Genomic DNA, 25375 nt, shown 5'->3' on the forward strand with positions numbered 1-25375 from the left:
TTTATTGAGAACCCATTTACTTGCTAGGCACCTTAGAGCTACCGCAGTGCATAAAACAGACTAAAAGTTCCTACCTTTTATCTAGTGGAGCACTACAGACAGCAAACAAAATAAATAGTGTATTAGAGAGTGATAAGTGCTGAGAAGAAAAAAACAGCAAAGGCAGTTAGAAAATATTGGAGGTTTTGTGATTTTAGCTAGCATAAAAAAATGCAGCAACGATGGTGACTGTCACACTCCTCTGTACGCCAGGCACTGTACCCAAGGCCTGACACATTATTTTACTGACCCCTCCTACTAATCATAAGAAGTCATTTTATTCCTGTTCTGAACATGAAAAAACAGACTCAGAGAGGTTAAGAGACTTGCCTAATAAATGGCAAAGCCAGCTTTGGACTCAGATCCAAACCAGCCCCTTCACTTTGATGATGCCCTGGTGTGGCTAAAGACAGCTCTGTGAGAGTGTGCAGCCTGGAGGGTGCTAGTTGGTGGACCAAGAAGGGCCAGCTCCCTGATCTCTGAGGTTGAGAAGACAGAAAGGCAACCGTCATTGGGTTTCTCTTGGGGGTGGCAACGTTGGAAGCCCACCAGTCTGCATTTAACTCAAGCTGTGGAATGCACAGCACAGGCCTCATGAGGTGACCCTGCACTCGCAGGTCCCCCAGGGAACACAAGGGTTTAGGTTTCAGTTCCTGTCACTGCATCTGAAGTCGGGGGTGTGGTGTGTTGCAGCGAAGTTCAACCTCTGATTGTCTCTGTCGCACAAATCATTGAAGGCTGATTTTCTAGATTTAGGAGAGTTAATGCTTCACATTTGGGCCTAATGAGTATTTGGATAACTCCCTGCGTGAATATTTGAATACATAAATCAGTAAACAGATTTTATTCACTTGCTGTGATTCATTAAGGTATGAAAAGGAAGACAAGGCATTAGTTCCAGATTATTCTCTACAACTCTGAATCAAAACTCATGATTTTATTACAGGTAACAGTAACATATCATGACTCTGAGCACTGCTGTGAGGAGGAGGCTCTAACAACCTTCAGAGTGACTTTTGTGTATCTGGGACAGTTTTGTTGTAGATGACAAGATAGCTGTGCACGGTCTCGGTATTTTGTAGGTGCTTACTAAATGCTCAATGACTGATTACAGTTTTCTGAATTCAATCATTGGTTTGAATTTTGTCTTTGACCTAACACTTCACCCAGATGCTTGTTAATCTGTTTATTTGAAATTATTCCTTCTATATATAATACTTTCTTGGAATCCCGGAGAAGTCTTAAAGAGAGGGTTTAAGGCATTATTAGGGGAACTTCCCGCAGTATTAAATATAGATTTATACAGTTATTTTTCCTATGCATAGTAGAATATCATGTATATGTCATACTTCAACCAATTCCTTAATTTAGGGTGTTGAAATATTGCAATTCTAAACAATATCATGATGTGTCTCTGTACATACATTCTTATCCATTTGTTCAGTTGTTTTCCTGAAATAAATTCCTAGAAATGAACTTGGTCATCACAATTGCTTTTGGCAATGATAAAGGACTTGCTTGAGCCATCCTCACTCTCACCTGGTTTTCCCTGTGCCCAATGGCACTGTTTACAAAGGGGAGGCAGGAGTTTAGGTGGTCCACAGTGGGGTGGGGGTGGAATCAGGCCCCCACAGGACATTTGGAAACATCTTTGGTAGTCGTGATGTGGGGTGAGGGTCCTTCTGGCATCTATCATTCTCCGCTGCACAGAATTATCCAGCCCCCAAATGCCAATGGGGCAGAGGCTGAGAAACCCTAGTTTAAAGCTACTCTGTGATCCGGGATGACGGAAGAACACGTGATGCTCTTCGTGTGTCACGAACACTGGTCAGATTAGCACTGACTGATTAGCTCAGACAAGTAACTTTGGGCCACCAAGCGGTCACTTTGTGTCCTCAGAGGTACCAGGTTAACTTGTACCAGGAGTGGGTGTCAGGGCTTTCTTCTTTTTAAATATCTATTATTAAAAATTTTTAAATTTGAGTTTTAGGAAAGCGAGGCCGTGGACATGAATGAAGTCTGTGTTCACTGCTCTTAGACCAAGGTGAACTGCAGTCACGATTGTCCAGAAACACACCTGCAGGACTTCTTCCCACACAGGGGAAACTCTCTCCTCTAAACACACCCTGTGGGGCAGGGTCCCACAGACACAGCCCCAAATGGCGAGCAGCAGCCCCATCCATACTTCTTTCTCTGAGGCACAGGCAGGCCAGACCCCCCATCAGCCCAGCCAAAGGACACCCCGAATTCTTCAGAACACTGGGTTATCTGCAATTTAGCTGGACATCGAGAGTGTCGGGACTGGGCCTTGAGTTCCTAGAGTCACCAAAAGAGTTTTCTGTGGTAACATCTAGAATGAACGAAGTTCCTGGCCCTTCCTGCCCCTGGACCATCCTGGAAATTGCAGGAGTCAGGACGAACTCCAGTTGGTTATTTCCTCCCAGTTTTCCTGGCCCACAGGATCGGGGGTGGGGGCAGAAGAAAGGCCTTCCCAAATGTCCTATCCTTCACACAAGGAACAGTGCCTCTAATGGGCCTAACGAGACATTTCTGATGTGCTTTATAAAGAAAAAGGTCATTTCCAGAGTGAGATGACCTGAATCAGCAGCTCTCGAGCCAAAGCGTGCGCCCGAGGTGGGGTAGCAGTCAGTCCCAGGGGTCTGGGGAGGGCACAGGACTTGGAGAAGTCTGGGTGAAGCCAGGCTCTGACCTTTTACTAATTTACAACCCTAAGCATACGGGTACTACTTAACCCTGAGCCTCATTTACTTCACCCATCACCATAAAATTGGTTGTCGGGAAGATTAGCGTAGGTCACTCCAAGCCATTTGTAAATCTGATACAGAACGTGACCTAGTGGGAGCATGGACGCCTCGTTCTCAAGTCTGCGGAGCTGCTCAATCCCCTTCCCCTCCAGAGGCCCCCCCAGCCTGATATTTCACAGAAGGGATTTCCTAGTTCCCTCTAGGCTTTTGGTTATGGAGATGGTCAGCACTTTCCACAGAAATTATGAATTAAAATGTACATTTAGTGTTCTGGTTAAGGCTGGGAAGTTTCAGTACAATGCCATCCACACATCTTCATAAATTATTAGTCAGGTGGTAGGACTGGGGTGAATCATTTAACCTCCTAGAGATAGAATCTGGCCCCCAGTTAGATGGTCAAAAACAGAATTGGAGATTGACACTGAGTGCTGAAAAGGATGAGGTGGGGTGGAGCTGGGTGCTTACACCCCGGCAGAGGGGAGTGTGGAGACCTTGGGAATAGGGGAATACATATCCAAAGGCTTAAATACATGCTCTTTGGCTGGTAATTCTACTAATTATTTATTTTGAAGACATAATAAAATGCACAGGCTATTCATAATAGCATAAACCTAGAAATAACTGAAATGTCTAACAATAGGATTGACTAAGTGACTTATAGCACATTCATCCAATGGAATGAGGTCCACCCACTGAAAGTCTTATCCTATATTTATTTATCAGCAAGGAAAGTTGTTCCTAACATCATATTGAGTGAAGCAGGACAAAACACTAAGCAAAATATAATTCCATTTTTGTAAATACTTAAAAAAAAAATATATATATATATGCAGGGGTATACAGATGGAAAAACAGAATGTAAGACAAGACACCAAGATGTTTCCAGGAACCCCAGGGGACCCAGGCCTAGATGGGTTGTCAGGAGCTCTGCCCTGCTAAACCAGTACCTGCAATAAGAGATTCAGGCCCCTGATTTCAACCAGTGAAGTGTAATATCGCTCTGCTGGCTACAGAGCGATATAAGAAATTCAGCGAATAAGAAATTCAGCTATCTCCTACAGTCTTCCAGCTGACTGTGCACGCAGGCATTATATAATCAGTGTGGGAACCTAAGCGGGGAAAGCCATCCCGCCCTCAAAGAGCATACCAGCCGGACAGAGTCAGGCCTGCACTAGACTGAGTCTGGAGCATGCCGTCATTTGAGGCTCCCGTCAGCCATAAGGAGACAGCGAAAAGAAACCCAGACGGTGCCAACGGGAACACAAACACTGCTGCCAGACTCTGCGATATTTTACGTTTTTCATGGCTTATAGTTTTGTCTCTATGGGATCTCCTCTCTCCTGACAATCTTAGGGTTAGGGAAGAAAAAGAAAAGAAAAAGTGGATTGAAGTAACAGAAAACTTTGAGCTGGAAGAACCTTATCATTTGTGCCGATTTCCTGCCTTGGTGTAATAACGCCTAATAAAGAGCAGATCTGTGGTGAACGGGCAGGGTCCACACTGGGCTTCACTTGCTCTTGAGCTGCATGGGTTAGGACGATGGCCAGTCCTAGTTCTGGTCTCTCTGGTTCTCCTCCCCGCCTCTGTCACTTGCTCTCTCCCTCTCTAACCTTCTTCTTTTCCCAACCTTCATTCCATCCCACAGCCAGCCTCATCTGGGCTTCCAAGAGTTTCTGGAGAAAGTCACCCAACCTCACCGATGGATGCTGCTCTAAATTTACGGCCTCCAGACTCAGTGAGTTCTAGATACCACTTAGCCTTTCTTACCCTTGGTCAGCTCTTTTCTCTGGTTCCTTTGATGACTGTCCTGAACAACCACCACTTTTCTCATGTGTCTTACCTTGGTGGCAGCTTGAAGCCACCCATTTCTTCTTTGAGAAAATTGGGCCACTGGGCAAGGATTATTACAGCTTCCTCTGCTGGCCCACCCACTAACTTCCATCTCGCCCCGTCCTTCCCTGCTCCTCCCCGCTCTGCATCCTGATTCTACCACTTCTCTTTGCTTCTGGAACCTTCCTCTAGCAATCGTCCCTGCTCTCAACCACAACTTCAACCTCATTCTTCCGTCTGCCTCAGATTTCTCAAAATGTCTGTGCTGGCGAGTGTTCTGACCTAACCTTCAGCTTCTATTTCCCCTCCTGGACAAGCTTCTGACCCATGCTCATCAGCTCACCTCCCATGCACATTTTAACACACGCAGCCTGGCTTCTTTTTCTATTGTTCCTCTGAAACCACTCCCACAGAGACCACCAGTACTCCCTGTGTGCCTAAATTCACCAGATGCTCTCCAGATTGTGTCTGCTAGGTACTATGATGCCCTGGACACCAAGACCACAGAGAGTCTCCCCAACTCTGCCTCCTCAGGCTGCCTCCTGCCTCCTGAAGGATTTCTGCTATGTCCCCTTCACAGGCACCTCCTCCTCTGTCTATCCTGATATGCACTCGAGGCTCCCCTTCCCCCCCAACCCCTTTTCCTCTCCTGGTCACCAATATCCTTAGGATAATGTCTCTAAAATCTTTATATCCAGTCCCTTTTCTCCTCTAAGTGCCAGATTCCTATTCCAATTGCTTTCTAAGATGTCCCCAGGAAGTTATGACCAACCTGCCCCAGACTGGAGCTGTCATCACTGCACACACCACGCCTGCCTCTTTTCTTGCCTTCCTTGTGCCCATGCTACCAAGCAAACCTACACCCTGCGAGTCTCCTGGAGGTTTTCCTCTTCCGCATCCCCCACATTCATCAGCCAATCCCACTTGCTCAGGTCAGGTTCCCTCCAGAAGCTGACCCTTAGTCAAAGAGTTGAGTGCAGGCAGTGTATGGGGGGAGATGATGCCTACACAGAATGGGTCAGAGAGAAAAGAGTCACATGGGAACTGCCTTATCATGAAAGTTATTCTTACTGGTGAGTGGATCTTGATCCTGCTGGGGAAACCTGAGGGTCAGTGTGGAACATGCACCCCTTATTGTCCCATGGAGAGCCTAGGGAGCTGGGGTGTAACCTCCAGCCAAGGAATGGCAAGAGCCGGGGTATAAACTCCAGCCAATGAATGGCAAGGGGGGGTGGGGGTAATAACCTCCAGCCAATGAATGGCAAGGGGGGGTGGGGGTAATAACTTCCAGCCAATGAATGGCAGGAGCTGGGGTATAAATACCATTCATTGGCTGGAGCTTGCTCTGATGGAGGCTCAATACTCAGTCCTTCTAGAAGGTCATACACACAGGTGGAGTGGGCTCTAAGGGTCAGAGGAAGCCCTCAGGAAAAGAGATGCAGATGTTTTATCTCCTGTAGCTCTGGAGGAAAAGCTAGTGAGCACTGAAGTAAGGGTGAGTGGACAAGACCCAATTTTGCCACCTAAACATTTCTCTCTCCTGATTAATTTCTCTCTCGAGGACTTCCAATTTCATCTCTCTCTCTGCTCTTAAATCTCTTCTTTGTGTTGCAGCTAGAGTGATCTATTCAGAGTCAAATCTCTGTTGCAAGCTTAAGTCCAAAGCTTCCCAGTGCTCTGGCCCCAACCTAGTTCTGCTCAGCATCTGTCACTTTAACTCAACTCTGGTTCCTTCAGAGACCCAGTGCAATCATTTTCCGCAGGCAACTTTCTCCAACCCCCCAGGAGGAGTTTAATAATCCTCGTTGTTCCCTGTTCACGGTAGAAGATCATCTGTTTACATGCCTGTCTTTCCCATGCAAGTCGTAGCACCTGGAGGTGCAGGACCATGTTTTATTTATCTTCAGATCCCTGGAGCATGTGTCTGTCATATATTAAGCACTGAGCAAATGTTTGCGGAACTGAAATAAACTGATTTCTTTTACAACATAGCAGGTTTTTCAAACATATCCTAATAGGTGATATATTTTTAAAGGGGAGTATTTGGAGGCCAAATAACTGAGTAGCCTAAACAAAATTCAGTGCCTTTGTTTTTCTTTTTGCAGTAGCCCCTGGTGTCTCTCTCCCAGGCACTTATCTGCAGCCACTACACTAGGGCACGTTGGGCTCACCAGCCTGGGACCTGACTGGTCCATGCTGTACTGCTTAGGAAATACTTGTGAGTGTCACCTTGCTCATAGGTGCTGTGAGAGAGGGTGAGCTGAGCAGCAGGCTCCAAACTCACTTGGGCACTTGGGCCTCCGTCAGGGAGTGTTGTGCTGTGTTACGAGGGTTACGAAGACACCTCCTGACAGATGCCACCTCGAGGTAAAAGAACAGTAATCTGGGGCATTTGGCCACAGGGGCAGTGTTGGTGCTGCTTGTACAGGACAGGCGAGATGACCAAAGGCCAAATGTTGATTCTGGACACGAATGCAAACAAAAACACCACCGACGGGTCCTCGCCCTGGATGGGGGACTTTTTCATGATACCGTCTGGGACGGCTGGAGCCCCCTAGTCTGCAGACATGCCGCTGGCAGGAGAGAGAGAAGGGAAGGGAGGCGGAGAAGGAGGGAGAGAGACAGACACACACCAGCAGAGACCAGAGCCGTCCAGGGGACTAAGGAAGCGGCGACTCTCATGTCACCAGGCTTGGCCAGGAGCAGAGGGGAAGCTGCATGCCTGGCTGCTGGGAGTGGTGGCCAGCGCAGCACACGCGAGGAAGTGAGGCCTTTTTTCTACCTGAATAAAGCAGCTGCTGAGGAAGTGACTCCATTTCCCCCCTTATCATTGGCTCAGCAGGATTTCCTCCGCAGCCACAGGGTGCTGAGTGAGTCCAGAGGGCTCTGTCTGCGGAGCGCTGTGGACTTCTGTCCCCCGTGACTCCTCCTCCCTCACCCTCCCTTAATTCCCAAAATGTTAATTCTGGGTTTGAGGGAAAAGGAAAAGGAAAAGGAAAAAAATATAAGCCTCGAGCGTATAACCGACGGACACACAGCTGCCTGGCCTGGAGATTGAGAAGAGCAAGGACCGTCTCTCCTGCACCTCAAGCCGCCTTCAGTGACTGGGGGCTGTTCCCGAGGAACTTCAGACGGGGGAGGGGCTCGTTGGATCGCCAGCCAACAGCATACTCTGAAACCTAATCTAAGCGTTATTTGGTTGTAACTAGAAACCTGCTAGAAAAATGGCATGAGATGAAAAACCCAAACAAAACACAAACAAAACTAGCCTGCTTACCAGAGTTGGTCCAGGGAAGTTTTGGTATTTTGTTATGCAAATTTAGCTCAGGATGCAAATTCGGCAGAGGCTCTCAGGAGCTTGGGAGGATGAAAAATGAGAAGTCCCAAAAGCTGCTTCCTTTCTGAGCTAGGCACAGTTTGAACATACTTGGCAAAGTGTTTGATGCTCCTGGAAACCTGCAGCCACAGAGCCAGGTCAAAGGATCCCTGGCCATGTTCACCGGCTAGCCGAGACTTGAGCTGAGAGCAGGCCATTCCTCAGGGCTGGTATGCAGGGGATTCCTTAGTCTAATTAGCCTGGGCTTGGGGCAGGAGGTGCTCTCTGGAGGAAAGCACAGAGCCAAATTCCCCTGCTGTTAGCTATGCAAATACTGCAGGGAGAGGCCACCCAGACACCTGTAGGACCAGGTCCCTCCAGTGAGGAAGTGTGAACAGTCCAGTATTTCAAAAGATGTACTTTTGAAATGGGTAAAGAAATGCATTTATAGCAAAATGTGCTAGAAATGTAACTATTATTCATTATGCTATTCGATTCATCGAGTTCATGTAATAAACTATCAAGAAAGACTAAAGACTGTATCCATACTAGATCTGAAATCTCATCTTCAGCTCACTTTTCATTCAGTCACCAAGGGCATTTTTGTAAGGCGCTGGGGAGTCTTAAAACTAACAGGACACAGGCCCTACCAGACAGTAAATGCTTGCTAATGCTCTAATCCCTTTGTAGCAGCTGTATGGTCATGAGTTTTCTCAGTCCTGGGTTCAAAGAGCTCTGTAAGGGTAGGCATGTATTGCCTGCAGCGCCCTGGCCAGCAGAGGAGACTGAGAGTGCTGTCCTCACAGGACACCTGGAGGCCCTAGGCAAGGTGCTGTTCTTGGAATGCACACACGGGTCTCAGGAACGGCCTCCCAGTGTCTTGGCTTTAAAACAAAGTTTCTTCATTTTCTTCCTTACTTTCCTCATTCCACTACCTTCTTTTGGCTAGACTCACAGTGTTTTTCAACTTTTTTATTTATCTCACGGCACATTTGAACCACAGCACACTTAACTTTATGTTGATCATAAACAAGAGTAAAAAAAAGAATACATTTACTATGCTTTGAACTTCCTTCAAAAGTAATTAATGATCTTTAAAATTTTTCATGGCAAACCTAAGATCCTCTCATGGCACACCAGTGTGCCGTGGCAGGTTAGGGGCGGCAGGGCCAGGCGAGGGGAGAACAGGGAGTCACTGCTAATGGTGCCAGGGCTTCTTTTTGGAGTGATAAGAAAGTGCCAGAATCAGATGATGGTGATAGTTGTACAGCCTTATGAATATACGAAAAACCAATGAATGGATCATTTTGAATGGGATTTTATGGTGTGGGAACTATGTATCTCAATTAAAAAAAATGTGACTGTGTTCCTTACCCTACATGAAGAGGGACCATTTTTATACTATATGGAGTTTGATAGAAGTTCTACTTTGTTCTGTAACCCCTACTCACAAATACATGGGGAATGGGACTCCTTAGAAACTGTGCACCACTGTCATCCTCAAAAAAAAGTATAAGGTGGCACGGTCGGTGTCCTGTCAAAGAGGTCGGGCTGGGCAGTGAGCTCCAGGCCAGGCATTTCCTGCTCCTGAGATGAGCAGCTCCCCTGACCACTCAGGCCTGCGATTTTCCTCCCATGAAAACGCCGCAGTAGCTAATCTCAATGATTCTCTCTCTGCTCCACTATCTGGGCTGATACACTCATCTTATTCTCTGCCCTTCCTCGGGCATCCTTTAGGACGTGACTTGGGAGATGCTGATGTATGTCAAAAACGGTGTCACTGTGTACTGCTGATGGCGGATCCCCCGGCTGTCTCTGTGAGGCCCGTCTCTGCCACACAACGCCTTTACACCCCTCTTCTCTCGCCCTCCTCGGCATGCTGCCCACGCGGCCGTGGCCTCCTGCGTGCCTCTGTGCTTGAATCTGCTTGCTTTCATGAGCATAATCCAGGTTATTTGTCTCACAGCTCCCACCCTTCTATTTCCACAGAGCCCTCTGCCTCTCAGGCCAATTTTAATTGGACCTGGTGACATCAGTGTTCCTCAGAGTGGGGAGCAGGTGGGAAGCTTTGCTCATCCTCAGTGCCAAACAGGACTCTGCACTGCTCAGTGTGGGCTGGGGACCCTCTGAGCCGTGTATGGAGTAGACTCACCAGCCATTCTTGGGCTCTACAGCCACAGGTGTGGCTCCCTCCCCAAACCTCACCATTGCCCACACTTGTCCCCATGTGTGTGTGAGCATGAACAGTCTCTGCGCACTCCTGGGGGCCTGGAAGTGGGTGACTATATCCGCCTGTGTGTAGGTCATTGTTTGGACCAAGGACACAGTGGCCTGCTAGTTGCCATGTGACTTGGGAATGCAGGGTGAGACCAAGGCTGCCTACCTCTATCTTGGCCACTGCAAGAGTTAATTCATAAAAATATGCCAAAAATGGGAACTGAAAGCAGATGCTTGTTAAGTTCTGCAGCTTGGCCTAATTGCTGTCATCAGGACATGGCTGCCTGGGGGCGGTGGGGAGAGGCAGTTTTTCATTTATTAAACGTGGAGGGCCGGAGTTGGGGGCCAAATGTTTGGTTCTCACTTGTTTAAATCAGTAAGTGTTGACTGAGGCTGGCGGGAGGGGAGAGGACAAAGAACCTGCATTTCCTAATAGAAACTTGCTGAAAGTGGCTCAGATCTGGAGGGGGGATGTGTCGGAGTAAAAGAGCAAAAGAGAATGGGTTTGGATAGCGGCATTCTTGGGAAGTGGCAGTGCCAGCTTCCAGCCAGGCATTACCTGACACGTGCTTTTCAGGACTGGTTAAGAAATCAGCCTGGTGCCTTTTCTGGAGGCTACACACTGCACTGGCTATAGGGCTTTTGCATGAGTGGCCTCCCACAAGCTTAGACATCTGTCCAGGACCAGATCTGCCCCCAGACAGTGCTGGTCCTGTTCTCCGTCTCAGACAGGTGAGTCACAAACCGTGGAGTCCTCACAGCCTGCTCATGTCCCCCTCAGAAGCACTCCAACATGTAAAACTCTTACCCTCTCCCTAGTTCCCCAATTCTGCAGCCCAGTGAGTCACTCTGTGATGGCCAAATGACCACGAGGCTCCTCTGAGCAGCCCACGGGGAAAGCTTCTTACCTATACCATCAATGCCCCATCACTAAGAGAAGAAGGATTATCCCCTCCGTGCTCTGGGGGCCACGGGGCTGGAGGATGGTGATGTACTCTCTCAGGATGCTCCGTGTGGGCGCGCTAGGAAAATCTGCTTTCATTTTGCAGTCTATGATTTAGTTCTGTTCACCTGGAAAGACTCAACCTGAATAAAACCAGATGCATTTCAAGGAACATGGCCTGGCTCTCTGACAATCCTCTTCCTTCCTCATCAGACTGTCTTCCTGTGCCCGGGGAGGACAGCAGACCTCTCTATCACCGGGAAAATGCACAGTCTCTGTCAATGGCAATAGCTGTTAGTACTGAGACCTGCAGACACTGGGTAAGGTCAGGGCTGGGTTCTTGATTCAGGCTCGTTAACACACGGGAGAGATCTGGCATGGCCTCTTGTCTGAATAGGTGTCCCCTGTGAAGGAGTGCCCACTCTCTGCCAAAACAATCCAGCTGTATATAGGGGGGAGAGAGCGACAGAGTGACAGAGAAACAGGGAGACAGATAATGAGAGAGGAACAGAAAACTGGCTATGAAATCAGCCTGGTGTCTTTTCTGGAGGCTACACGCTGCACTGGCTATAGGGCTTCCTGCATGAGTGGCCTCCCACAAGCTTAGACACTTGGGCTGCTCATAAGAGACAAGGAGGGAGAGAGAGAAAAAGACTGAGAGACACCGAGACACAGAGAGACAGGCAAATGAGAGAAGCTGAAAGCGACCATGGCTGAGCTGCAGATGAGCAGGGGGAATGAAAAGTCTTCCATCAGCAGGACCTCCAGGGGACAGCTGACAGCTGGCTGACCTGACACAAGGACACTCTGTCGCAGTGAAGCGAGACTGCTGGGGGTACAAGCAAGGTCGGAAAACCACACGTGCCCGCCGTCCTCGGCCTGTCAGCGTTGTCGGCAGAGGGCACTTAAAACGAGAAAGTCGTGCCCCTGGGAGCTCGACTTCCAAGGCAACCGTCACTTCCCGTCAAACGCTCAGTGGGGGCCAGACACATATGTGGCTCACAGCACCGAGCCAGTGGTATTCAAGTATTTGCTGGCTGGATCTGAGATGGTGAACCACACCACTGGGCCTTCACTGATGCCTCCCCAGGCAGAAAGGCAGGGCCAGAATTCAGCCCTGTGTTCAGTGCCCATGCCTATGTGTGTGGTCTTAGGGAACCTGTCCTGTCTGAAAGCTTGGAGGTGTCAGCTCAAGTCAAATTCAATGACGCAAACATTTAATGAACACCTGCTTTGTTCAAGGCGTGGTGCTGGGTGTTGTTGGGAAAGCCGGGCGATGCTGGCTATGGATGACAATGGGCTCCTTAAGGCAGGGACACGGTTATACTCATTACCCAAATCAAGTACTTCAGCAATACTCTTCCAATGGAATGACTCAGATATGTTTACCCCATAGTCAAGAAGCTCAAGTTTACACTGGTCAAGGCTCCAGGAGGGACTCAAGGTCTAGAAAACTGCTGTTTCTCCCAAGGGACCCTGTTGGTCTGTCTTACATCCATGGGCAACCTGCTTTTCATAATATTTGATAGAAACTTTGGGTGGCTCTTCCTAGCACTGCCTGGGTGTTCGTTCACGAGTGTGGCCCTGGCTCTTGTTTTGATATCCTTGGGACATAGCTGAATCAAGGAATCCAGCCGCAGTCAAACCACTGACCAAGTATTTACTTAGAGCCCACTTCCGGCCAGGCACCGAGTCTGGGAAGAGGAGAAGGAACTGTGGTGCCAGATCCCACAAGGTGGCTTTATAAACAATACTAGACCGAAGAGGCTGCCATCAGAGAGGTTGTGCACTGTGCTCAAAGTCACACAGCAAAGCTGGGATCTGAATCTAGAATTGTGTGACTCCTAGAAATGACAAACAATATACAAGATCCAGTCCCTGAGGTGACAGCACCACATCCCAGAGGTTAGACAGGAAGTCCTGAAAGGGGACGGTAAGTGCACCAAGAGTTCCTAAGATGGGCTGGGCTGGGGAGACAGAGTGAGGCAGGAGCTGAAGCTTAAGGGCTTTGAATAAAGGAGAAAAACTGATTATGGCATCTCAAGGCCTGGAACAGCATACAGTTCGGGCCCAGCCTGGCAGGTCCTGTAAAGAGCTGGTGTGTGCAGGCAGGCTTGAGTCAGACTGAGCAGGGCCACACCAACACAAAGAAGACCCGTGACCACAGAGAAACCACAAGTCCCAGGGCCTCCCCTTTCTCCTGGCCTGGGGCGCTCTGCAGGACTCAGTCCCACGGGAACATGAGCCGCTCCCTCTGGAACCCCCGTCTGTTTTGGCCCCATTGGCCAGGGCTGGACGCACTGCCTCAAGAATATTTTCAAATGCTGTGTGATATAGACCCGAATCCCAACAGGGAAATGTTTTTTTCAAATTGTTCAGGAAAAGCCTTCCTATTGACAGGGAATTCTAGAATGTGAAAGAATCAAATTTCCTTGAGTCACATACACAAACCCAACATGAAGTCTCTTTAGAATATCAAGCTATGGGGCTCCTGGGCCTCCACGGTGGCAACTGGATTTCGAGTCTTTCAAGGGATCAGCTCAACAATTCTTGCTGGATCAAAAGCAGCTGTGTCTGCAACATGTGTGAACAAGAATGGCTGCCCCACCGTGGACAGAGCCTGAGCCCTGGGAAGAGACACGGGGGTGAGGGAGGCATGGCTGGGCCACCCTGCCACGCTGCCCTGCTCACTGTATGGTCTCTGTGGGTGTCCCTCGGCATTCTCATGACAAGTAACCATTTTCTCTACTGACCTGCCTTTTTAAAATTTTTCATAATTTACCAAAGGCAGAGAATTTTAAATTCTTAGGAACAGGCCCACCAAGCATTTGACAAAAACCTACCTATGCTCCCTTAGTATTTAATCCTTCAATGTTTAGTTTGTTTCTGGAAGGCTGAAAGTTTGCAGGTCAAGGTATGATTGTTGCAAATCAGTCAGATTTAACAGGCCAGAAACACTGAGCATTTCAGGAGTTGCCCGTATCTCTATTATGCCCAAATGAAGCAAAACTGTGCAGTCTGTCTCATAAATGGCTCCTTCCTCAGCACAAAGCAAGCATGTCTTCTACCCTGCTCTGCCCTGAGGGGTCACTGAACAGCAAGGACTTGGGGACACAAAACAGGCTGGATGTGGTCCAGGTCCCCGAGACCTCCCAATCTGTTTTCCCCATAATTCAGATGGGAGGCCACCCCTACATCTTAAATCCTTTTCCTCCTGAAATTTCCTTTCTTTCTTTCCTTTTCTCTCATTCTTTTTTTTTTTTTTCAAGACAGAGTCTTGCTTGTTGCCCAGGTTAGAGTGCAGACATCATCATAGATCATGCAGCCTCCAACTCCTGGGCTCAACTGATCGTCCTGCCTCAGCCTCCTGAGTAGCTACAGATGCACACCCCTCACCTGGCTAATTTCCCTTCCCCTCTCCTTCCCCTCCCCTCCACTCCCCTCCCCCTCCTCTCCTTTCCTTTCCTCTTTTTTCTTCATTCTCTTCCTTCTTTCTTCTTTTTCTTCTTCTTTTTTTTTTTTGCAGAGACAGGGTCTTCACATGTTGCCCAGCCTGGTCTCCATCTCCTGGTCTCCAGTAATCCTCCCACCTCAGGCTTCCAAAGTGCCAGGATTATAGGCATCTCTTTCTTTTTTTCTCCTCTGCTTTTGTCTTTTGCTTTGCTTTCCTGTTCCCTTCTTGTCCTGCATCTTATCAGCTGAAGTTTATTCCTCAGTTCTGATAGAAAATTGAGGCTCTCAGTAATTCCCCACCCTTTGAGGTATGTAAAGAAATAAATGTTGCCTAAATAGAACAAGTAGGACTTCTGGAGCCATGGGACAGGTTTGGCCACAGCTCCGTGGACCTTCCAGCCTTCCTTCTGGTTGAAGGACCCTGGTTGTGTGTGCTTATGGGAGATTGTGGGCTGCACCTGAGCCCCCCAGGAAACAGTGTGATATTCCGCCAGGCGTCATGGTTACTGTCTGACCAAGGACACCGGACAGCACACCAGGCCGGGATCCAGGCTGCAGTCAGCCAGAGGCTTCCTCTGCAAGCCTCCTTTAACTCTGGGGAGTTAAATATTGGCATGTGGTTACGGAACAACAGGAGAGGGATTTGTGTTGGATAAATGAGTAGAATAAAAAAGTCTAAATTTCATCTTTTCTTTGTGTGTTTTCACCTCTGCCAAATTCTTGGAATTCTTAAGACTTAAAATTGTACGTGCTTTTCATTTCCTTTTGAACCTCGAACATCATTTAAATGTATTTTGAGGAAATCCTAACCTATGGAAGCATCCTGGAAAACTGTGAAAAGATATTAGGGTTATTCCACACATACACCTGGAGGGTTTTAAGAGATTTTTGATTCCCAGGCTTCAGTTCATGGGCGATGGAGCACAGATTCAAATGGGTATATTTTACTAACTCATTACATCCCTTGGAAAAGGTATTTTAAAATTAAGGGCAATTTTAAATGTTAAAAAATTATAATTTCACTGCTATTGTTTCTACAGTACTTTTTAATGAGAGAACAAGAATGCCATGGTTTTGATGTCTGGCAATGGGCACACCTTTCAAGGGCAAGAGTCCCAGCAAAGCTATAGCCCTGGCTCGGAGCACACTGTGTTATCCCAGATTCCTAACTGTGTTTAAGTTGTTAAGTTCTGGTCTTCAGTTTTATTACAACCCACCTGTGGCAACCTGCATGGTCTGAGCATGCACAACTCCCTTCTCAGGCCCTCTCCTTGCTGTCCGGGGATTCGCCTCTCCAACTTTTTAGAGTCTCATTGCAATAAGAAGAGAGTGCCCCGTGAAAATTCTAAGGTAACAACACTTTTCAGATTCCTGGATTCTGTTTCATGCTTGTGTGTCTAAAGCAGGGAGGACGGCAAGGGTTACACAAGAAGGACACTGGGATAAACAGGTTACTATGGCCTCTTTGGCTCTCATTGAAAATCACATCTCTTACCCGTGCAAGTAGAGGCCTAGACCCCAGAGGTGGTTTTATTGGAGTGAACCATGTAATGTGCTGTGACAAAAAGTGGGGGGAGTGCTGGACAGTCCAGACAGCCAAAGAACCATGTGCCAAAACCTTCAAAGCACCAGATACCAGAATCCCAGGCGGGGTTTCCAAAGTCCCAACTATCTATTTCTGCTTAAGAATCCACACAATAAATATTTAGATTGTGCAAATGGAATGAAAGCCACATTTCATTGAGATGATTTTATGAAAAATAAAGGGATGCCTTCCCTACTTATCAGTCATAAATAATATTTATTAGTGGTAACTCTTGATGATAAGTTAATACATCAACCGAAGGAGTTTTATGGTTTTCGTTCCTGTTCCCCAGGTGATAGGATCGTCCGTTTCTCAAGATTACCATGTGTCATTCCCTGTTGGCCCCGCCCCGCGACGTTTCTAGTCTCCCCCAGAGTAGGGGGAGCTGAAAGTTTCTCACTCTCTACCCTTTCTCAGAACCATTTCCCGCTCCATGCCTACCTCTCCCCACCTTGGAAACTGCAGAGAAAATCCATCAGTCATTTTTGGGTTATCAGACTGTGAAAAATTTGTTTTTTCAAGCTTCAGAAGATTGTTGAACTGCATTTTTTTCCCAAAACTGGTTTGCATCCATGACATCAACCTTGGCATGTCCAAAGAAGGAGGAATGAAGACTTTGCCTTGTTTGGAACCAAAAGAGAGGAATATCTACTTTCTCTCTCTCTTTTCCATTTTTATTAAGTCAGTATTTTTTCCTTTTAGCTGGATGATGTATACTTTTAACATTCCAAAAAAGAAGTGTCAGTGATATGCAAGTCATAATAAAAGCAAATCAAAAGAAATGCAGTTACAAGGGACAGGGAACTATATCATTTTTAGTATGAAATGCCCGGAGGAAAATCTAATGTAAAAAAAATTCCAGGCACCATATAAATAAGAAGAGAATGTAAGAACAGATTAGTTATTTTAAAAATTAGTTTAATTCCAGATCCAAACTCTTGGACTTTTATCCTTATTTTTTAAAGGCCAAAAATTATTATTTGGCGCTAGATCAGGAATGAGCCTTACAACGATGCGATACCGGGAGGTGGCAACATCTCTTCCTGGTCTCTATCCTTCCTCTTGGAACACAGGAGGATGAAGAAATGGTTGTTAAAGAAAAAGAGTGAACATACATTGAGAATGAAATGACAACCTTCTGTTGCCCATTATTACAGAGGAACTCTTATAGATGAAAACAAATATTCCCGTGGCACGCTGTAGTTGATAAACTGGTGTGCCCCTCACTTAACACCCACAGTTAAGTTGTTATTCTTGTCACTCCTATTGTACAGATCACCGAGAATATGTAACTTCCCCAACGACGCCTAGTTAATCAATGATGAAACCAGGACCCAAACCTAGACTTCTGACATCAAATATCTTGCCTTTCCACTCAATCACATGACCTCCCTAAACGCAGCTATGACTCCCAGCTAACCGGGTTTGTCCAGAGCCAAACTGTTGTGCGCTCGAATACAGCGGCAACTTGTTCGTTCATAACACCTCTGTGTCTGTGATGGAGTTAAAATTATGAGAAAAAAAAAATCAAGCTTATTTGTACCCTAACTGTTGACTGACTTCGGCTTGCTTCTGCTCTGCTTCTCCTCTAGCCCAGCGAGCTATAATTCTGCCACCCTCAACCCGTGTTAAAAGAAACTGTGATCATTCAAACGTTTACAGGGGAGATTCCAAATCCTAATCATAATGCCATAACTCAGCCTTCCTTTAAAAGTCTTTTCCTGACGCGACTTTGCTTTCAGGCACGAAAACTAACACTGTTAATGACAGTTTCCAGGGGGGGGGGGTGGGGGGGCACAGTGAGGAAGGCAGGAGATGTCACTAGTCATACTGATTTCTAACCCTTTCTCTTGTTTTTGTTTGGAATCAAGCACGATGCTTAAGAGTGTGGCTCTCTGCAGAAAGAGCTCCCTTGACTCCACACAGGCTTTTAAGATTTGGGGAGAGAAGTTTCCTTTGTCCAGATGCGATTGCCCCCCACCATACTGCTTGGGTCAGCCTGAAAATGAAAGAAATGGAGATTTGGTAGAAAGATTGCTAAGGTTTCTCTCCTCTCCCTTCAGTAACACCCACTTCAGGAGTGGACTCCAGAGGAAACATTCTGCTGTTACCTTCTACCAAGAGTTATGGGCCCCGGAGGACTCAGAGAAATCACTTTTCTGCCCTCAGGCAGTGTAATGATTTTTCTTCTTTTCCCGCTGTGGATTTCTGCTCTTGTTTCTTCTTCCCCTCTCCCTCTGAGTTTGCCAGCCTGCTTCCTCTCAGGACTTCCTTTGATCTCATTGGTCCTTTCCCGAGTTACTCTTTCTACCCTTGAACTCATCTGCACTACGCTTTCTCTGTGCCCCACACGCCTGCCACAAATTCTAGAACCGGACTCTTTCCACTCAGCCTTCTTGTGAGCTGTTTTAGGCTGATATTCCAGCAGTTTCCATGTAGGAATGAAGAATTAGATTTATTATTCAATAAATTCAATATGAAATAATACTTTTTCATTCCTGCATGGAGAATAAACAAACGGAAGCATAACTAACACGTTGTGGAGAACTTCTGGCAGAAAATTGCCTAGAAATGTTGAACTGCAACATTAACATTTGATAGTTAAGAAGAAGTTATCCAGGTTGGGGGTGGGAAAGGATGCTGGACCACCCACCTCCCCCAGGTGACTTGGGTTATATTTTTCAGTGTGGTGGGCAACTCTCCTCAAGAGTTACTCAGCCATGCCCACCCAGGCCCTATTTTGACCCTAATTCCATTGAGCTTTCATTGTGTCCTCAGAAAATTACTTCTTGAGTCATCTGGGTCTCTCTTCTATGATGCAATCAGGGGCATGCCCCACTTCTCTCTCATCTCACTAATTGCCAGAAGGGATTTTTCCCCTTTTTGTGCTCTTTTGTATAAATGAGCCTTATGGATCGGTCAAATTGATCTGTCCAAACTTCCCACCCAAATTCCCTTCCCCTCACTGACAGTAACTGTCATGACTCTTAAGATACCGACCCCACTCCCCTCCACCAATCTACCCATGACTGACTAACATCCCTCCCAAGAGAAATTACTGGGCCTCTGTTACACGATTGACATGACTAAACTCCGGGAAAACACAACCTCTCCCTGGACTCGGAGAGGAATACATGTGAAGTCAGGAGGGAGAGAGACAAGGACTGTCCTATGGGCAAGAGGAGTGGCTGTGGGGATTCAGAGAAGGGCCAGTTCATTCAAGCCAGGGGGCCATAGCAGGTGAGGGGCTGGGGGATAGGAGGGGAGACAGCAAAAGGATAGCACAGGCTGGATTTGTGGAACAAATGTGTGCACAGGGAACGCTAATGGCCTGGCCTGACTTGTGGGCTTCCAAACAAAATCTCATGGAAAAGATAATTGAAATGAAAATCGGAGCTTATTCAATTTCTGCAGGCCCAACACAATTTCTCATAGTTCCCAGTCATGTGGATACATGCTAATTTCCTTGGCAGCCTAAAATAAAGCTCTTAATGTGATTTGAGTCCCTTAGAGATTAGCAGTATTATAAATATAAATGTTCAAACACAAGCAAGATGAAACCAAATGCCCCCTCCCAAACATTGTGGCTTTCAGTTATAGGAAGGTTTTTCCATTGAACTCTCAGATAAATGAGCTAGAAGACAGAGAGTTAAATGGGCTCATCGGCTGTTTCGCAAGCCCAGGCTCCTTCACAGGAAGAAACATATAGTTGCTCCCTACGTATATAATCTCCAGTGGTTAGGACAGTTTTGGAAGACAATCAGAGAAATACTAATTCAGAACTTCAAGTAGGGGCTTGGGCAAGAGATAGAGAAACCTGATCAAAATAGAAGGTCTTTCCTTAACACCCAACCTACAGACCCTCTCCTTCACTGCTGGCTGCTTTGTGCAGCTTACAAGAGACTCATTAACATCTCATTATAAATAGACATCCAGGAGTTTGTTTATCTAACTGAGAGAAAACAATATTCGAGTTCTTTAGAAACAAGTATTTGACACCACACCAATGTAACTGCCCTGGGAGCAGCCTTGGGGCGTGCCTCAGTGAGGCTGGTGTTTTGATGTGGTCACTATTTGCTCAGTAGAGCCTCTACTTGGTAACACCTTGTTTGCCCAATTCTAGGTACTTGAAAATTTTAAAAACATACCTCTTGGAAGAAAATTCTAAAATGAAAGTTTTGTTTTTTTTTTTATTAATTAGTAAAAACCTTCCCCAACATTAGTCTAAAAATGCCTGAGATTTTTCTGGACCATTCCTAAGTCAACATTTGCGCCCAAGCAAGCCAACCAGGGTACCTAAGACTGTTACTCCTGAATGTTCCTACCACTAAAAGGGAAAGGGCCAAGTCTCCCCCAGAGGCAAAACAATAACACTTCATGTGTCTGTCTGCCGCACCTCCTGGCAATTCTTTTCTTTCTAGAAGATGGAATGACTTGGGTTTGGCGAAATTATATGATACCCATTATAACAGCATGCTGAGTTGGTCAGGTGATAACACTTCACCATTTCTTGAGTTTTTGTATTTTCTGCCTGTTTGGTAACAGCTCCGTGGGCAGGGAATAGGAGAGGCTGGTATAACCACAGGACTTTCACTCAGATTTGGAATGGCGCCCACTTTGATTGAACAAGTATCCACTGCCAGTCCACTCGCCCTCATCTGAGGGACCAGATGGCTCAGCCATTGACTCTGCACCCCCACCTTTCACTTCCCCAGGATGCCTAAATCTAACTCAGGCTAGACGTGACAGAAAGGAAAATTACTAGCTGGTGCCTGTTCTCACCTCCTTCTCTGCAAAGTGTAAGTCTAACTCATGCTAATGATGTTCTTTAACCTCTCTCAGGCTCCATTTATTTTCTTTCCTTCCTTCCTTCCTTCCTCCCCCCCCCGCATTCCTTCCTTCCTTCCTCCTTCCCTCCCTTCCCCTCACTGACAATAATTGTCATGACTCTAAGTTACTGACCCCACTCCCCTCCACCAATCTACCCACGACTAACATTCTCCTTCCCCTGCCCTCCCTCCCTGCCTCCCTCTCTTCCTTCCTTTCTTCCTTCCTTTTGACAGTGTCTCCCTCTGTCACCCTGGGTAGAGTGCTATGGTGTCATAGCTCACAGCAACCTCAAACTCCTGGGCTCAAGCAATCCTCCTGTCTCAGCCTCCCCATAGCTGGGACTATGGGCGCCTGCCACTATGCCTGGCTATTTTTTCCATTCTAGTAGTAGAGACAGGGTCTCCCTCTTGCTCAGGCTGGTCTCAAACTCCTGAGTTCAAGCAATCCGCCTACCTTGACCTCCCAGAGTGCTAGGATTACAGGTGTGAGCCACCACATCTGGCCATGGGGCTCCATTTCTTAATTCATAACCTGGGGAAAATAAAAGATGCTAGCTGAAGCTTTGTAAGAGGATGAAATGACTTTGGGGGAGGGCCTAGAACAGGGACTGGTAGTCAGTGACAGTTACTCTCTTTTGTTCCTTTTTCATTGTTCACTGGCCCATCCAGATCTCAATTTCCCTTTCCTGGGGACCCCCTTTATTTGGAAGGAGATTCTGGGGAGCACGATTATGAAAAGTCATATGAAACATTTGAAGCTCTTTGTAATTTGACATTTTCAGATCTTATTTCCTAATATCATTCCACAAGGTAAATTCTTTTTTTTTTAATCCAAAAAATATTTATTTCTTCTTTATTTTTTAAAAGATTTTCATGGGCATAGAATTATAGATTGGTGGGGGTTTTTTTTTTTATTAAATCATCAACACATAGATCATGTGTACATTAATGCATTTATGGGGTACAATGTGCTGATTTCATATAGAATTAGGAACGTGAACATCACATTGGTTAATATATATCTTATCTCGTTTACTTAGTTATTGTGTTAAGACATTTATACTTTATACTAATAGATCCAACATGTACCCATGCATTATGCACCATGGGTATGATCCCACCATTAACCCTCCCTCAATCTGACCTCCCCATTCCCCTCCCATCCCCCCTTCTCCCTCCTTCATCTTGGGCCATAGTTGTGATCTATTCGTCATATAAAAGTGTGAGTGATTATAACTTGGTTTCATAATTGTACTGAGTACATTGGATATTTTTATTCCATTCTTGAGACATTTTACTAAGTAGGATATGTTCCAGCTCCATCCATGTAAACATAAAAGAGGTAAAGTATCCATCTTTTTTAAAGGCTGCATAATATTCCATGGTATACATATACCACAATTTATTTATCTATTCATGGGTCGATGGGCACTTGGGCTTCTTCCATGACTTGACTATTATGAATTGAGCTGCAATGAACAATCTGGTGCAAATATCTTTGTTATAAAGTGATTTTTGGTCTTTTGGATATACACCTAGTAGAGGAATTGCAGGATCAAATGGAAGGTATACTTTTAGATTCCTGAGTGTTCTCCAGACTCTTTCCAAAAGGGACGTATTAGCTTGCATTCCCACCAGCAGTGCAGAAGTGTTCCCTTTTCTCCACATTCTTGCCAACATCTGTAGTTTTAGGATTTTGTTATGTGAGCCACTCTTACTGGAGTTAGATGATATCTCAAAGTGATTTTGATTTGCATTTCTCTGATGATTAACGATGATGAGCATTTTTTCACATGTCTGTACGCCATGTGCCTATCTTCTTCAGAGAAGTTTCTTTTTTTTATAGTAAATTGAGATTTATTATTGAAAGAATTTTTAAAAATAAATTTAATGCAACCTAAGTATATAAGGTTAGACAATTAAATTCATGAACTTGTCCTAGAAAAAGTGCTACATACCTCATTGCTGAAGATCACTATGGTCACCTTTGAGATTCTGCCCTTCCACAAGGTAAATTCTTAAAGAAAAGCATTCAGACTAGACTTAATACCTGTAAGCTTTCTGCTACGAGCCTGGGAAGAGTTCTGGTGTCAGCAGAAGGGATTTCTTGAAGACACCTGGCAGGAAGGCCAGCTAAATCCTGAGCCTAACCAGGAAGGGATTTCCAACCCACGGCAAGGACCCCAGACCTTGTCCTCAGCCGTGTGGTTCCTGCCAGGAATGCTCTGGAAAGAATGCCCTGAGCAGGGCTGGCTACTCCAAAAAGCCAGAGGAGGACAGACAGCTGGAATTGGGGAAGGAGGCTTTCACAAGATGGTAATAATTATCAATTAGACATACCTCTGGAAAGACAAGGCCTGGATGCGGATGTGGGGATATCCATGGACTCTTCAAGTTATAGAAAGGATTAAAATCTATTCTATCACATACCTAAATCTTCCAACTTGAGGCCATTTCTGTCAACCTGGAGCAGGTTGTTTAGGGACAAAGGTACAGGCAATACTATTCTGTTTAGATTTATGGAAACTGTTAGTCCATTTGAAGTAGAGACCTTACGCCCTCCCTTAGTTTCAGCCTTACCGTTGTTATGGGTCTCTCAGGCAGATGCCTCTTAATCTCTCAAACTTAGTTTGCTGCCAGTTAAATCTGCATACACCTCAGGTGTGTCAAACCCAACATACCCAAAGGGACCTTCTCCCAAACTCTGCCCCTAGGTGCCCACCAGCCGCCCGGGCAGCCTACAGCTCCCACCTAAGCTGAACACTCTTCCCTTTCCATCGCCACGCTGCTATCATCCCTGTCTCCTGGGGTCTCTTAAGATGCCTCCTCTGTCCACCCCACAGCATCACTCACCGAGACAATGGCAGGAAGCTCTGAAGTGACTTTCCCCTGTCTTGCCACATCCAGCTCCCCTCTGCAGCACTCCCAGGGGGGCTCCTTAGACCACAAAGTGATTGGGTCCCACTCTCTCACTCAAATGCCCCAGTGTCTCCCATTATCCCAGGTGAACTGGCCCCAACCCAGGCTCCAGCCACACCACTTTGTGCCTTGAACTCACGTGACTACTGTCCCCTACTGACCCTCCACACACACATCCCTGAGCTGGGAAGCCGCTCTGCCTTTTGCGCGCCTCTTCACACTCAGCTGGAACATTACCTCCTCTGAGCACCTTTCCTGACCAAGCCCTAGCTCCCAGCAGCCCTCAGTCCCTGCCGCCTGTCCTCTGTCCCCTGTCCTCTGTCCCCTCTTGACAGTAGTGCCTGCATCTCATTCCTCTAGGTTCTAACAGGCCTGGCACCTAGCAAAAGCTATGGAAGTGTTTGTGGAATAAATGAACAGAAGTTAAAACTAAACAGGTCCATAAAGGTTTTGTCATGGTCAAGGAAGATGGACTCATTTCACATTTTAAAAGAACCCCATAGCCAGGCGTTGTGGCGGGTGCCTGTAGTCCCAGCTACTCGCGAGGGAGGCTGAGGCAAGAGAATCACCTAAGCCCAAGAGCTGGAGGTTACTGTGAGCTGTGATGCCACAGCACTCTACCATGGGCGATAAAGTGAGACTCTGTCTCTAAAAAAAAAAAAAAAAAGAACCCCAGGACTTCCTGAGACTGGAAGGGCAGTTAATGCAGGGTAGCATCTAGGATGTTGAATTTGGTTCCCAAGTCTACCACGTCATAGCTTTGCCTCGACCAAGATATCCAAGGTCTTTGAGCCTCAGCTTACTCATCTGAGGATGATACAGCATGGACCACAAGGGCTAGGGAGAGAATGACTCAAGCTGAGGGATGCCAAGTGTCCAGTGGGGGCTGGCGCAGTGTCCTCCTGCCTCAGTCAATACAACTGAATTGAATGTAGACTCTGGCAAAGGAAAGGCGTTGGACTGGGAAACAGCAGCCGCGTGACAGTGCTCCTGGCCTCGAGGGGCGGACAGTCACCTTGAAGGGGCAACATAGGTTCATTTGCAAAGGTATCAGAGAGATGGTATCAGATGAGGCACGGGGCAGAACGTGCTAGATGCCAGGTTGGCGTGGGACGAACGGTGCATTGAGTGGGGAGGGGAGTGAGTCTAGGGGAGAAGGAGGGTCTCGGAGGGCCACCTAAAGAACAGAGGCTATAAGGGGCCTGGGAGTGCAGGGTTAAGAAACCGGGTTTGTTGTCTGGAGACTCGTCTGCTGCTCTCTGCTGCCCCCTGTTGGCGTGGCGAGGGAAGAGGACGCCAGTCGGCGAGAGGGAGAGAGGAGGGAGCAGGTGAGAAGAGGCCCAGGAAGGAGCAAGAAATGTAGCAACAGGGAGCAGGTGGTGAAGGTGGGGCAGCCAGGAGGAGGGCTGCTTGACCAGAGGACTTGCCCCGAGCTTGGGGTCACCTTGAACCTCCTCTTTTCTTTCCCTGGAATGCTTG

At 46.8% G+C, this 25375-nt stretch overlaps 1 protein-coding gene across 1 annotated transcript in view; it reads right to left on the bottom strand.

Annotated features, from left to right (window-relative positions):
- Positions 1-25375, bottom strand: part of BCL2 (BCL2 apoptosis regulator) — a 178711-nt gene that overhangs the window by 5542 nt on the left and 147794 nt on the right. The window lies entirely within an intron of this gene.

This window comes from Nycticebus coucang, chromosome 19 (assembly GCF_027406575.1).
Source record: "Nycticebus coucang isolate mNycCou1 chromosome 19, mNycCou1.pri, whole genome shotgun sequence".
NCBI classification, from domain to species: domain Eukaryota; kingdom Metazoa; phylum Chordata; class Mammalia; order Primates; family Lorisidae; genus Nycticebus; species Nycticebus coucang.